This window comes from Callospermophilus lateralis, chromosome 9 (assembly GCF_048772815.1).
Source record: "Callospermophilus lateralis isolate mCalLat2 chromosome 9, mCalLat2.hap1, whole genome shotgun sequence".
NCBI classification, from domain to species: Eukaryota; Metazoa; Chordata; class Mammalia; order Rodentia; family Sciuridae; genus Callospermophilus; species Callospermophilus lateralis.
Window position 1 is genome coordinate 84,470,680 of NC_135313.1, and position 14,751 is coordinate 84,485,430.

The 14,751-nt window shown below is 33.2% G+C and overlaps 1 protein-coding gene across 2 annotated transcripts in view; it reads right to left on the bottom strand.

Moving 5' to 3' along the window:
* The window catches only part of Arhgap15 (Rho GTPase activating protein 15), a 599,265-nt gene extending 585,019 nt beyond the window's left edge, over window positions 1-14,246 (bottom strand). For both annotated transcript variants that reach the window (XM_076866113.2, XM_076866112.2), the window contains exon 1: window positions 14,195-14,246. The gene's annotated coding sequence lies outside the window, so the exon portion shown is untranslated. The remainder of the gene's footprint in view (window positions 1-14,194) is intronic.
* Between the last annotated feature and the right edge of the window lie 505 nt (window positions 14,247-14,751).

A 14,751-nucleotide genomic window follows, 5' to 3' on the forward strand; every position in this document is an offset into this window, starting at 1 on the left:
TAGATGTGTTAACTACCTATGTTCCAGCTAATTGAGTGCTATTATAATTTGAATCACTGAAGACAATTCTGTCTTAAGTTAGGCTCTTCACAAAGTAAAATATGAGATTTTTTTTTCTTGGGCACATTGAAGGTAAAAGTGAATGCATAAATATTTAAAGTCTTAAATAGTTATCAGGTTGTACATGTATGAAGACATGAATTGGTATGAATATACTTTATATACAAACAGAGATATAAAAAGTTGTGTTCTATATGTATAATAATAATTGTGATGCATTCTGCTGTCATGTATTTAAAAAATAAAAACAATTAAAAAAATAAAAATAAAATTTATCCACAAAAAAATAGTTATCAGGATCATCTTATTTAAATTATTAAGAAGTATTTTTTCCCTTCTGTCTTGCCTTTATTTTCATATATCCTTTGTCATGACAACTTCTGAGACTTAAGAGAATCTCTTCTCTGAATAGATAGCATGTATAATGAACCAGGTTTCACAACCACACCCAGACTGCATTTCCCCATCTTGTGCTCTGGTGAATTTCATGTACAAGAGTATTTTGATGTATGTGTGAGCATGCATATGTGTAAGTGTTTTTGAATGGTTGTCACTATCGTTATTTTTACCAAAGGCATATAAATCACCCTTTTATGTACTCCATAATGGTCACCCATACAAGTATAGATATCTGGTCCATAAAATACATCATGTGATTCAAAAATATAAGTTGAAATAAAGAGTAATATATTCACTATTACTTAGTAAACTTAAACTTTTGGAGACACATTTTAATGATTTAAAAAATGCTTTGGGGAGGGCTGGCAGCAGAAGAAAATTTATTCTTTCTAGTTAGGAAAATGAACTCAGTCATGAAAGCTAGACAGACAAAACAAAGACTTAAATGAAAAGCTATACATAAATGGATGTCTTTACACAGAATAATTGAATGTTCTAGTCAGTCTTTAAACATTTATTAGGATTTATTGGATATACAGAAGTTATTTGGAGGACTCTTGTTCTCTCTAATCATGGCACTCTGCTCCTGCTTTCTTAGGAGCAGCTATAAATTCAAGAAGAGGTGGAAAATCGGCAGACTGCCAACCAAATTCAACCCACAGACATATGTTGTTGGGCCTGAACAATGTTTTGGAATGTTTTGAATCAATTTCCAATTGAAGAAGGAGGGCTGTTGCTTAAAAGAAAGCAAGAAAGGAAAAAGGTGTCTACGTTTCTTCTCTTAAAAAATCATTAGATGTAGCACACCAGTTCAGAAGCACCTGGTAACAGTTAGAGGTAGGCCGCATTTCTGTCCTTTAGACCAGGTTTTCTCGGGTCCCTAGGTCCCCTCTTGCCCATTTCTCTTGCATAGATGTCCTGACTAGTGTGGAGGCATTAGTGACAGTGATCTCTGACCTAAGTCGCATATAGGAGCATTGCTTCTCTGATCTGTGTGTTGAGTGGGGTTTCTGTTGTGTATTATGTCAATACAGTTTTCAATATTTAGCTCTTCTTAAATACAGGATGATGAGACTGCAAATGAAGAGCAGAACCAAGAGACTGTGTTTGTACCACTGCTTTAGAAAGAGGTTTATTGATAGAATGCTTAATTTATTCTACCATTCAATTCTTCCATTTTCTCAATATAATCTCAGTTACAAAGAGCAGGATACTATACTGTGATCTTTGCTTTTATTAAGTAAGTTCTCCTTTCTCCCATTTCTCTGCTCTAGCCTACTTTGATGTTCCTATTATATTTTGGCAGATATCAATATCCTGACTCACATTGTTTTCTCTTCTCTGTTTTAGCCATGTGTCCCTTCTGTGAATTCCTTAAAGTCAGACACTATATTTGTCAGTGTTGTTATCCATATTGTACCTCAAACATTATAGATTCTTGTTGTCTGTCTGAAACTCCCCCAGTATCATGAGCATTTCCAACAAATTAAAGTTTCCCAAAATGATGGAATGATGAGAATCCCTGTCAATCCCAGTGCCATTGGATTCCATGTTTTATCTCCACTTGTCCACACCTAGAGCAACCAGATGGACCTGGGCTATAGCCCATCAGGGTCAGGGGAACCAGAATAATCACAACATCTCACCTTCCCCATCCCTGCCCCATGTGGCCATGCTGGCTAGTGGTATCTCACACTGATTCAACCACTATCAAGATGGTTTCCCAGCCTGATCCAAACAACCATTTGCTAATCCATCTTCCAAAGCCAGATTGCTTACCTAGAGCCTGCTGCCAAGTAGCCATAGGACCCAGGGCTCTCCAAAGTCAGCACCAGCTACCACCCCAGCATTTTGTCAGCACTTGTACTTCCTACTTCCACACCTCACTCTCATTATTTAGATGACCTTATATAATTCCTTTCAGACTAAGTATACCCAGGGAAAAATAAGATAAAGACTTCTTAACGTGGCCAACAATCTAGATATTAAAACTTTCAGTTCTCTCTATTATTTTTCTTTCTCAGACACGTTTTGTTAGGACCCCAGCACAAGTGCCTCATGAACCATCTGCATTACCACCTTACTACCTAGAGAAAAATTAGATTTAGAATAAAAATGAGTGAAGAGAAGTCTACCCTTCTCTCTTGCCTTTCATCTTAGATTTCCTTTGTTTCATTTTAATTTCTGGTCCTGGAGTTGTGGCTGCCTGCCACTTTTGGAATTGTTTTGTGTACTGAATATGAATTTTTCAAAATTAAAGGGTATTTTTGGTGAGGGCATATCTTGTAACTTCTTGGTATCAAATTTCCATATCAACCAAAAATTGGTAAACAAACAAGAAAAGAGCTCTTCTTTGCTGTCTCCCACATAGCTGTATGGAGGAAATGAAACTAATAGCAAGAATTTGCTTTCATGAGTTCCATCATCTTATCATAATACTTAGAATTGAGATAAACTAAAATTATACCAGTCTGATTTTTATATCATAGAAAAGTGGAAAATGGCCACTGTTTGATTAAAAACAACCACATAAAGCAATTACTGCTACTGCTGTTATCACCACTTATATTTGAGCTTTTAAAAGCAATTATTGTATACCATACAATAGGAAAAGTTTTTTACATACATTAATTTCTTTGATTCCTTCTGAGGAAACTCCCCATTTTATAGATGATGAAACTCAGGTTGAAAAAGATTAAGTAAACTGCCCAAAATAATTTATGTATTTAGCAACTGGTAGAGTCAAGGGTTTAACTTTTTTTTTTATTTTCTAGTTTTTTTGATTTTCAAATAGATATCCCCACACAATTCAATTTCTTTGTGTTTCATTACATTCTCCTATGTTCAATTTGATCTATGCAAGCTACATACATCCATGTAAAGATCACACTGAACCCCATTAATGTGTATAATTAATACATGTTAATACTTTTTTAAAAAAATATCCTGCTTTTCTCACTGGCTTGAGTGAATGATCAAGTAAAAAGATACATGCAATATCATTTACAAAGCTCTGAATTGACTATACATAGATGATAGGCATTCTTACTTTATTAAGTAACTTGAACCCAACCATCACCCTGAAGACATAAAATACATTTGCAATAGGCAAGATAAAGGAGAAAGAAATAGTTGTATGAAAGCAATTGAGACTTTTGCTACAGTCTAGACAAGGCTTGACAGATGTTATGAATAAATGAAAATAGAAAAGAGTGGGTGTTACTAACACATGGTAATTGATTGAATGTAATAATAAGTAAAATGGAGACATCCGTGGCAATTTCAACACAAATTGTATAGATGATTTCAGGAATACAGGTATATCAACCTTAGAAAGATGAGGAAGATCCTTAGAAGGACACTTAACAGGCTTAAAAGAATTCCATGAGGGAAGTTATGGCTTAACTTTTAACATATTCAAATTAACTTCAGATGAGACACCATGAATGAGATACCAAGTGATAATTCTAAATAAGGAATAATCTTGGGAAAGAGGTCAAATCCAAAGATGGAAATTTAAGGATGATATTTGAGGGACTTCATTTAAATCATGAGAATGAATAAAAATATCAAAATATCTTGGAAAAAGGTATGTCATGTGAGTTACATATGTAACTAAAAATTTTCCATTAGCTACATTATGTGAGCAAAGTGAGCTATGTGAAATTAACTTTAAAACATATTTTATTTGGCCCAATATGTCAAAATTAAACAATTTTAGTATATAATTAATGCAAAAATATTAATGTGGTATTTTACATTCTCTTCAATTGTATTAAGACTTTGAAATCTGCTATCTATTTTATACTTAATTCAGACTAACTAATTTTGAGCGTTCAATAATTGTTGGTGGCTAATTGCTGCCATAGGGGACAGTGTGGGTTTAAGAAGAATTTAAGGGTTGAGGAAAGACACAGGAAACAAAAGAGACAGAAAAAGAAATAGAAATTGGTACCTGCAATATGACAGAAACTAACACAAAAAATGTTTCTTCCTCACATGTTTTTAAACACCTCTACATAAGGCAATATATGTAGAGAACAAGCAACAAGTTTTCCACAGATGGCATTGTTTTAGATACTGAACAAAGCAGGATTCTTTCAGAGTCTTGCAGACTCTAGGGTCTCATGAATGAAACTCAACACTGCCTAACTGCTGACATTTAATAGCCTTAGAAAATGTATCATAATATAATGAAACTAGTGTGGATTTTGCACTCCCCAGATCTGTCTACAAATCCTGATCCAGCCTACCAAATGGCTCTCTGTAAGTTTCGGTGCTTAATCCATTAACCTTTGCTTCCTTAACTTTAAAATGGGAATACTAATCCCTTTTTATAATTTTGGTGGATAACAAATGTTATTAGGTGTGCAAAATACCTTACCCATTATATACATTGAAAAATATAGCCACAATAATAATCATGAACAATCTCACTCTAATAATTTGTATTGCTGAATGTCTCATTAATTACTGTAAGTACCTGAGAATAAGGCAAGCTTGTTTATTTCTGCTAGCATCACAACACTTTCCACAGTGTTGGAGACATGACTGGGGTAAATAATACCCATTTTCCCTTGCAATGTTCTAGTTCTTTTAGGAGGGCTCTCAAAATAAAAATAAGCAGAATTAATCAAAGGCTCAGATTACTTGATTCTCCCAGTGCATCTAGCAGAAATATGAATCTGGGTTTCACTGCTCAGTTTCTAGTCCCTAAAAATATAATAGGAGATTAACTAAAGCAGAAAGATAAAAGAACAGAAACAGAAGTTTCCCTTGACTCAGCACTCAATTTCCTGAGCATGTTACCTGTCACAGCTCTTTCAAAAAGAACTTTTTTTCCTCTAAGCTTGTAAATAAATCAGTAGAGACTAGACAAAATGTTCTCTAAGTTTTTAGGAAATGTATCTAAACAAACACAAAATTATTGAATTTAATACCACCAACATAGTAAAATAACTTAAATTCTAAAGGCTTAGAGATGGTTCGTGTTTTCCATTAGTTTGTGGCAATATGTTTTCAAGTGTGGTTTGCGTTTTATGATTCTCAGAAAGTGTCATAGTATATAATGGGCACTATTCAACCTTTCACCATTGTTACTTAAAACACAGTGTGTGTGTTTGCGTGTATAGGATATAATGTCAATTGTTAGAAATGTATTTGTAGCTTTTCTTCTCCTAAATTGTCCTACATTGTAGACCCAGGGAAATCAACACACCTCCAGAAAGCCTTCCCTGCTTCTACAATCCATAGTAACTTTTATAGCATTTATTCTTTCACTAAATATTTATTACTGTTCATTATTTTGCCTACTGCTGTTCTAGGTTCTAAGAGATTGGTAGCTAAAAAAAGTAGACAAGGTCAATACTCTCATGGACCACATATTCTAAGGTGAAAATAGCTACTGAACAATCTGATAAATAAATAATATCCAAAATGGTATGAAGGAAAACAAAAGCAAAATGATGAGATACAAAGGGCCTTGCAAATCAAAACAGGGGATTGGATTTAATTTGAATTATAAGGAAAAATCATTTGGAAAGCCTTAGGAGAGTTATATGGTCTAAGTCTGAAGAGTTTACTCTGGATAATCCTTAGAGATGACTACTATGGAAATGTAGAAGCAGGGAGGAGAGCCCAAAAGAATTCTGCAGTAACAGTAATGGAGGCAGGCGATGAAAAAATAATTGAATTCAGGATATTTTGACATTTATTTACCCCTTTCCTATGTCTAATTAATTCCTGTGAAGTATACAGCTGTTAACTAAAAGTTCAAGATATCCAATCAGCGTTTTATGAATATAAAATTTAGGAATACAACAAAAATGGGTTCATGTAAATAATAGCAACAATTTGAAAGAAAAAGAAATTGTACATAAGATATAATATAAAAGTTTTTGCTATTTTTTCCATATTTTTGTTAATATTTTCTGGTTTTGAGACTTATGGTTTTCTTTCCCTCAAATTATACTTAATAAAAAATTCCAGCACAAAATCACCTTTAGGTCCAAAACATCCTAATCAAAGGTTGTAGAATCTCCCACCACTTCAACCTTTTTGAGTTAACTCAAATATGTGCAAATCAATATTGTTCCATATATTCCTATGATTTCCCTATTTTGCAACCAGAGAGTGAATTTGTGAGTGCAGTTTTGTCTAAAATTCAATGTCATCAAAATGTCACATATTGGGCTGGGGATATGGCTCAAGCGGTAGCATACTTGCCTGGCGTGCGTGCGGCCCGGGTTCAATCCTCAGCACCATATACAAACAAAGATGTTGTGCCTGCCGAAAAACTAAAAAAAAATAAATATTAAAAAATTCTCTCTCACTCTCTCTCTCTCTCTCTCCACTCTCTCTTTAAAAAAAAAATTCTCTCTCTCTCTCCCACTCTCTCTTTAAAAAAAAAATGTCACATATTGTAGGGTATTAATTTCTCAAGTTTTAGGGGAAAGTCATTATACCAACAAAGAAAATTAAAATAATTTTAAAATCTGAAACAAAAAAGGTACAACTTAGCAAAAACCATTATTGATAAGATAAGTACACAGAATAATGGAAGCTAATGCTGTATTTTGCAATATATTCTTATTGCTACTAAATTGGGTAGAGATTAGACTATAGAAAGGGAAGGAAAGAGTAGAATCAAGTATAATGCTTAGGATAGTCCTGAAAGGACTGATGACTAGAGGTAACATTAACTGAAGTAGAGGAAAAAAAGTAAAGAATCAGGCTGGGTAGAGGGGCAGGTGGACAGTAATGAACTTATTTTCTCTTAAATACACTTATTTTGACTTCCCATAGACATTCAAGTAGAGATGATGAGCAGGCAATTGTACGTACAGTTTTAGAGCTGAGAAAGGTTGGAGCTTGAGATTTAATTAGTGTATGGATAGTATTTAGTGTGAAACTAAATAAGATCACATAGAAATAAAGTTACAGGAAGAGTTAAGATCATTTCTGCTACCAGTTAAGATCATTTCTGCCTCACAATTGACCTCAGGAAAGTTTAGCATTTAGAGGGCTGGATGAGAGGAAGAGTTAGCAAAAGAGACAGAGAAAGATCATCCAGATAGGTTACATTTGTAAGCAGCACAGTGGATAATGTGAAGACATACAAGTGGTCATTAGATTTGGCAAAATGAAGACCTTTGGGACTTTGTGCTATAACATTTATGTGGAAATGGATTTATAAGCACAGATTCATATTTGAATTATTTTACTGTGTATTTCTTGGTTACATAGAAATTTTTTCCATTGGCAGAGCTCTTGCCTAGCATGCAGAAGGCTCTGGGTTCAATTCCTAGTATCACAAAAACAGAAAAAAAAATTGTTTTTTCCACTGACTGGACAATATGCCTAATTCTTTGTGTCCCTGATTTTCTGTGAACATAAAGTAATCAACACTATACAGTATACTTTTTTGAAGTTCAAAATTATTTGTGGAGTTGAATTTAATTGGGCCAATGCCACTTAAAGAGAAAAACATTCTGTTTTAAAACCCACGATTGTATTGTATGTTATTGACAAGGCCAGTTTCTGGCTTTTAGGAAATACTGTCACCAGATGAACTTTCCAACTATTTCAGTGAAGATAGAAACTATGAAGCATGAATTCCCTCAACTTCCTCTCCAAATTTCATCTTATCTACATCTAATTCATCTATATTCACACTCATTAAAGTGCTCTTCCTTCTGTTTAAGGTTATTTATCTCCTTAGCTAGTGATTACACCCATCTGTCTTAGTCTCCTCTGAGACCTGTTGGGTTTCTGGATTTATTCATTTTATTTGCATTATTTTATTCTCCTCCTTCACTTGCATATTCCTATTGCATCCCTCCTTTTAGATACTGCCTGCTTCAATCTTTAGAAAAGGACTATTTTGCATATGCTATCCCTATTTCCTTACATCCTTTGACATCTCACTCCAAGTCTTAAACTTCACTAATACTTTGGTCCTCAGTTATGAAGTAAAGACAGAATCCATTGTTATGAAGAAAATAATAACACCTTTAATCTCTTAAAAACAAAACCAACTTCAGTTATAACAGCAGAAATACCAACTAAAATTGTATTGAGATACAATTTTCTGCAAATTAATGAAACCTGAAGAATTTGGCAACCCAATCTGTTGAAAAAGCTATTGAGCTTCTAACAGCTTTCTCATCAAGTGCTGGTGGAAGTTCAAAAGGCTAAAACTAATATGAAAAATAGTCTGGCGACAACTATCAAAATAATTCTATCCCGTCTCATGAATAGCATTGCTGGTAATTTATCCCATTCATATGTTTTCATATGTACATGATTACATGAAGATATTCATTAATTAACATAAAAACTGAAAATCCTCATGACTACAACTCTTAATAAAAGACTGATTAAATTAAGTATGATACAGCCACATAACATATTTTGTAGAAGTGTCAAAAGTGCATTAGATAGTTTTTTATTTTTGCCATGAGAATATTTTCAAGCTGTATTTCTAAAAGAAGAAAAATCAAAGTGGAGAAGTGCATGTAAACATGCTACCTTGACTATATTAAAGGAGGACACATGTGTACATATACATGTACATATATAAACACATATATGTACCCTTTGCATGAAGACAGAGTGGAGGATAAAAAAAGTGAGAAATTGTTGCCTTTTGGATTAATTTGGGGATGAATACGATAGATTTAAAAAAAGGAAAATATGAGAAAGATTTTCTCTGAAAGTTTTATTTATAAATTTAATTTTCATTTTTAATGATTTCACTATATCACCTATTTTCAAATTAAAAACAAACAAAAGGCATTCCTAAAAAGGAAAACATCATTACAACTACAGTCAGAACAAGCATTTCAGGCTGTAGGCAGGAAAGTCAGGGGCTGTCCTGATAGGAATACCTCCCCTTCATGAAGTGTAGCCATTTCTACAGAGCAACAGGAAGAGTGTGGAACTTAACAATAGGGTTGGTAGAAGAAGCAAATAAATCCTGGTGCAAGGTAAGCCACCATAATATGAAAGTGTGGACATACAATTATATATACCCTCTGCTTAAAAACACTGTTGCTACTTATAACCTTGAGTCAGAATTGCTCAGAAGGTTGATTCTATCGTGACCTCAAACCATCTATCTGACCTTACATCCATTACCATACTTTCATTTAATGGACAATTCACTTTTCTTCAAACTTCTCTGACACTCCATGTTTTTTACTCTGACACATTTTCTTCCTCTCATTTGGGATAGATTTCTCTGAAAAGTAACCCAAGCTTTCTCCAAAACTGTCCTGAATTCCCCAGCAGGATAATCTCAAATGATACAATACCCAAAGAGCTGTCTAGATTATGGGCTGGTAAATAACAGGAATACAAACATGTAACTTTTTGAACCCTAATAGAAGATTATTGCATCTTTATATGGTACTTGTTATATTTTACCTTTATTATAATAATTAGTATAATTTTCCTATTTAAGATTATAAACTTTCAGAAGACAGATATTTTAAGAGGTTTTCAAATAGGGAGTAGCTATTGAGAAATATTTTTATTTCACTTTAATTGAAACAGTTGTTTTTTTTCTGACCTACCTTTAAACTAATAATGTATTTTTGTCCCCAGCATTTGAAGAATTTGGGAAGTAATACATTTAATTGTGACCATATGTGGGTCTGTAGTACAGTTCTGTGGCTATTGCCCATGAGAATGTAGCTTCTGGGAAAGCATTTTGATTTCTGCTTTGTGAGTCCCTCTTTTCAGCTAAACGTTCCTGAGCAACAGTGCAGGTGCTGTCAGTACAAGTGACCTAGGCTAGTCACCAGAGGTGTCTGAGTCCAGACCAATTGGTCTGCTCTGGTCACGTGACTCAACTTCATCCAACCAGATCTGAATCTGAGGGTCTGTGGTGATGGGAAAAGGCATTCTTTTGATACATTTTACTGAAAGGATCTGGCATAAACCTAAAATCTCCTTGTTAACTCAGTGGGAGGTTCTGACAAAACAATTTACAGCACAGTGAAAAGAAAAAGAACAACAACAACAACAACAAAAAAAAAATTGAGGCGTAATCCTGATAACCTGTGTGAGCCATTCCTGAGTTTGTCATCATTTAACTGGAAAATTTCTCAAAAATAAGATTTCTCAAAAATAAGAAACGTTGTTATTGTCTAGGCCAGTTTTAATTCATTTTCTATTACCTGAAAATGAAAAGCTTTAGCCTACTGTAAGCTGAAATTTAGAACACTTACAAATGCATTCCCAAGTCTAGTCATATATCACTAATTTTTAAGTTATAGAAATATGCTTCTGGCATCTAAAGAGTTAAATTCAGGGTATTACATGACTTTAAAAATAAAACTATAAAATAATTGATAATGTTAAATATTTTCAAAGTGTAAATATCCAAAAATTTAAAACATTAAAAATAATATCAAAAATTCAAATATCTAAATTCAAAGTGTGGTGCAATTATTTTTCACCTGCAATATGAAAGTTTATGTTTCTTCAGGAATATGTTAGAGAAATGTAAACATCTCTGTTAAGTCCTTTGTGGAGACACTCTCAACTCTCTTTAAATACTACAGGCAGATCCAATGATGATAAAACACTAACAGCTGGGTGAGGTGGTGCACACCTGTAATCCCAGTGGCTTGGAAGCTGAGGTAGGAGAATCAGAGTTCAAAGCCAGCCTCAGCAAAAGCGAGGCACTAAGAAACTCAGTGAGATCCTGTCTCTAAATAAAATACTAAATAGGGCTGGGGATGTGGCTCAGTGGTTGAGTACTCCTGAGTTCAATCCCTGGTACACACACACACACACACACACACAAAAACTATCACAAAATATCTCTCCTCCACTATTTGCCATGGCATCAGAGTCTTCTCTTGAAACTAAAATGCGGGGGGTGGTGGGATGGCTGGGGTTGTGGCTCATCGATACAGTGCTTGCCTGGCACATGCAGGGCCATGGGTTCGATCCTCAGCACTACATATAAATCAATAATATAAAGGTATTGTGTCCAATTACAACTAAAAAATAAATATTAAAAAAAAGAAACTAAAATGCTGGAGTTTAATCCATAATTTGTGTCCTGTCTGCTAAGGGAAATTGTTGAAATTCTACTGGGAACATAAGGCAAGGCCTGGCAAGGATGCCAAGGCTCTACAGCCTTCGGTGAGAGTGGGTTGTTTGTATCAAATTTCCAAAATGCTGGAAGATGAGACAAGCGCATTTTAAAGGCAATAGGAGTGGAATAGAAGGAGCAAACTGGGTTTACACTCCAAAGTACCAAAGTTGTGGCCCTCTAAACCAGGCATAGTGCAGGCAGCTCTACACAGAGCACTGAAGACAGGCACAAGCACAAATATCACAGACAGGCTTTCTCCTTTTTGAGTCTTGCTGAATGCTAGCAAAAGCTTGATATTCTTTTAACAAATCAGCTTTAAAATGACTTTCCAATTGAAATTGTTCTCTATTGTTTTATTTCCCCAATACTTGGTTCCTTTTTACCCATCTAAAAGTATTATGATCTAATAATCTACAGTAACTCATTTTTGTTGACAGTCTTAACCCATTTTGTCTCATCAGTCCAGATATGGAACACCAATGACTTAAATATAGCACATAATATAAAATATTATTATATAATATAAATTATTATATATACTATAATATAATATGTAATATATAATTATAATATATAAATATTATTATATAAAAATATAACTGTATTATAATGCAATATTAATTAATATTAAATTATAGGATACTGATAATCAATATGCTAATATTAATGTTATTGTGTTAATTAATATTAATTTAATAATATACAAGTTCTAGATTATGACTTTCAAACCATTTCAATAAGCCTGTGTCACTGAAATATTAATAGAATTACAAACTTGGGACTTATGGGGTTAAGATTACATCTGAACACTCAGGAGATTATTTACCACTTGTATTTAAAACAATTCAGAAAATATCATAGTTTACCTGTTACCCCAATCATTGCTTTCTAAATAAAATAAATCCATTCCAAGCAATTTAATTTATCCCTAATTTTATGCCCTATTTTTTAATATATATATATATTATAATTTCTTTAGGAAATACTTATTTTTACAAACAATTTGGTTCTTAAAAGTATTAACAGTTTTAAGAACTTTGTGGACTTTTTGTTCATGTCAGATGATTATCAAGATATTCATTCTTATAATGTGTAAATACCACATGTGTTTATTCATGTGATGTTCTTTCATAATACAATGAAATAAAGTAATAACATATCAACCAAAATTATCTGAATTATACAGCTTCTATAGATGCAGAGGTTCAGAACCGCAATATTGAAGACAGATTCAAATAGTGCTTTCCACTGTGAGGAAATGCAACAAATTGAAATTCTAATCAGAATATCAAAGCAAATACATATTACCAGGGTTTTCTAATACTCTAGCAATCAAAATCAGTGTTGGACACTATGTCCTAATCTCTATTTTTCCATAAGCATTTGAATAGTCAACAAGTAGCTATCTTCAGTATTGACAATTGAAGAGTTCTTAAAATGGAGTGTGCTAGTATGCCTAATAATTTCCTACTAAATTGACCATGTCAAAAAACATTTATATGTGTCTTTCAATAGAAGACAATAAAAAAAAAAGAAACTGTTGTGACTTATCTATCCTATAGCCATTTTTTAATAATACAAAAATATCAGTGTTGTGGGGCCATCATTTCTTCCATCTAACAGCACAATAAAAATAATATTAGGGAGGATTGGATTATATCTTGGGCTTTTATTAAAATTCTTTTCAAAATCTATATTCAAATTCATTTGAGGCATTTTCCCTTTAAATTGGCAATATTTAGATGTTTCTGCACATACAGCACATAAAATATTTCATAAAACAAATACTCAATTAAAATAAAAATTTTGCTATTTCATGATTAACAAATCCTCTAAATTTCTAAGGTTCATTATTTTTTAATATCTCAAATAAGGGAAATTATATAATTACTTTTAAAAACAAAAGTACATCTCTAGTTTGCTTCTTTCCAGAAGTAAACTCTTCAGTGAAATTGGCTGTGACGTCTCTTTCAAACACAAAGTTTTGTTTATGAATTAGAAAACTGCCCTACATTTACCATAGGTCATAAATAAAATTTAGGGAAAAAAATCAATCATCATGAGATAGAATATTTTTTGTATTCTAAAACTTGCTTTTCAATGGTGATTTAATATGGTCCATATTTAAGAATCTTTTTAAAAGGACTTTTAGTGCTGCCTTTAATACAATGTTTTAAGGCCGGTAACTTTCACACTGAAATTTAAGATGTTTTGTTTATTGTTGTTATGAAATGCCTTTTTCTCTCTCATATGTGGATCTTAAATAATACAAACTTTTATAAAACAGTCAAAAGATACATAATCCCACAGTTTTTTCTAGAAGTTATTTTTAAAAGCACCTTCCAACTAAACTATACTGTACTATGTATTTAATATTTTAGTCTAAAGTCTCAGTGAATGATCATAGTATAATATTTTTGGTAAAGGACTTTAGAATTTGATAGCTACAAATATGAAAAGAACATGCTTTTCTACACCAAAGGAAACAGGCGGATGTTTTAATAACAGGTAAAAGCATAACATTTTGTAAAACTGTTTATATGTTCACACCAAGATACAGGAGACTCTGCCACACATTTTTCAAGCTTAAATTCCATGAATAATATAAATTTAAAACTTACTTACCTTTTTTCAGTGATGACTTGTTATTAAAACTGCCATCAACTCCTAACAGTTAATGACTGAACAAAAACGGAAAACAGTAAAGTCACATGTCTTAAGAGTAGGCCTATGTTGGCTGCTGCTTAATTTCAGTACTGCAAAAAAAAAAAAAAGGGCGGGGGTTAGGGGTGAGCACAAAACTTAAATAAAACCACTTCCTGGGTTGATCCGGTTAACCACACACATCACATTATTACTTGATTTGAAGAAATTGCCTTGTATAGTCAACAATATCATTATTTTTCAATGCAATTGTTGACTTCAAGACATTCCACATTTATGTATGTTTCATCAAGTTTCAGTTAATGGGGGAAATGTGTGATTAAAAGGTTAACAGTGGGGAGAAACAGGTTGCTAAACGCTGAGGAAACTTCCCCTTTCTCTGCCTTCTAGCAAGGGCTTCAAAAGGGTGTCTCTGCTGTGCTCGGTGAGCTTAGCCTGTTCCAATGCTATCCAGAGGTGTTGCATATTGACTTGGGAAACCAAGAAGTCACTTCTGATTCACCCAGCTGGTGCTTTTG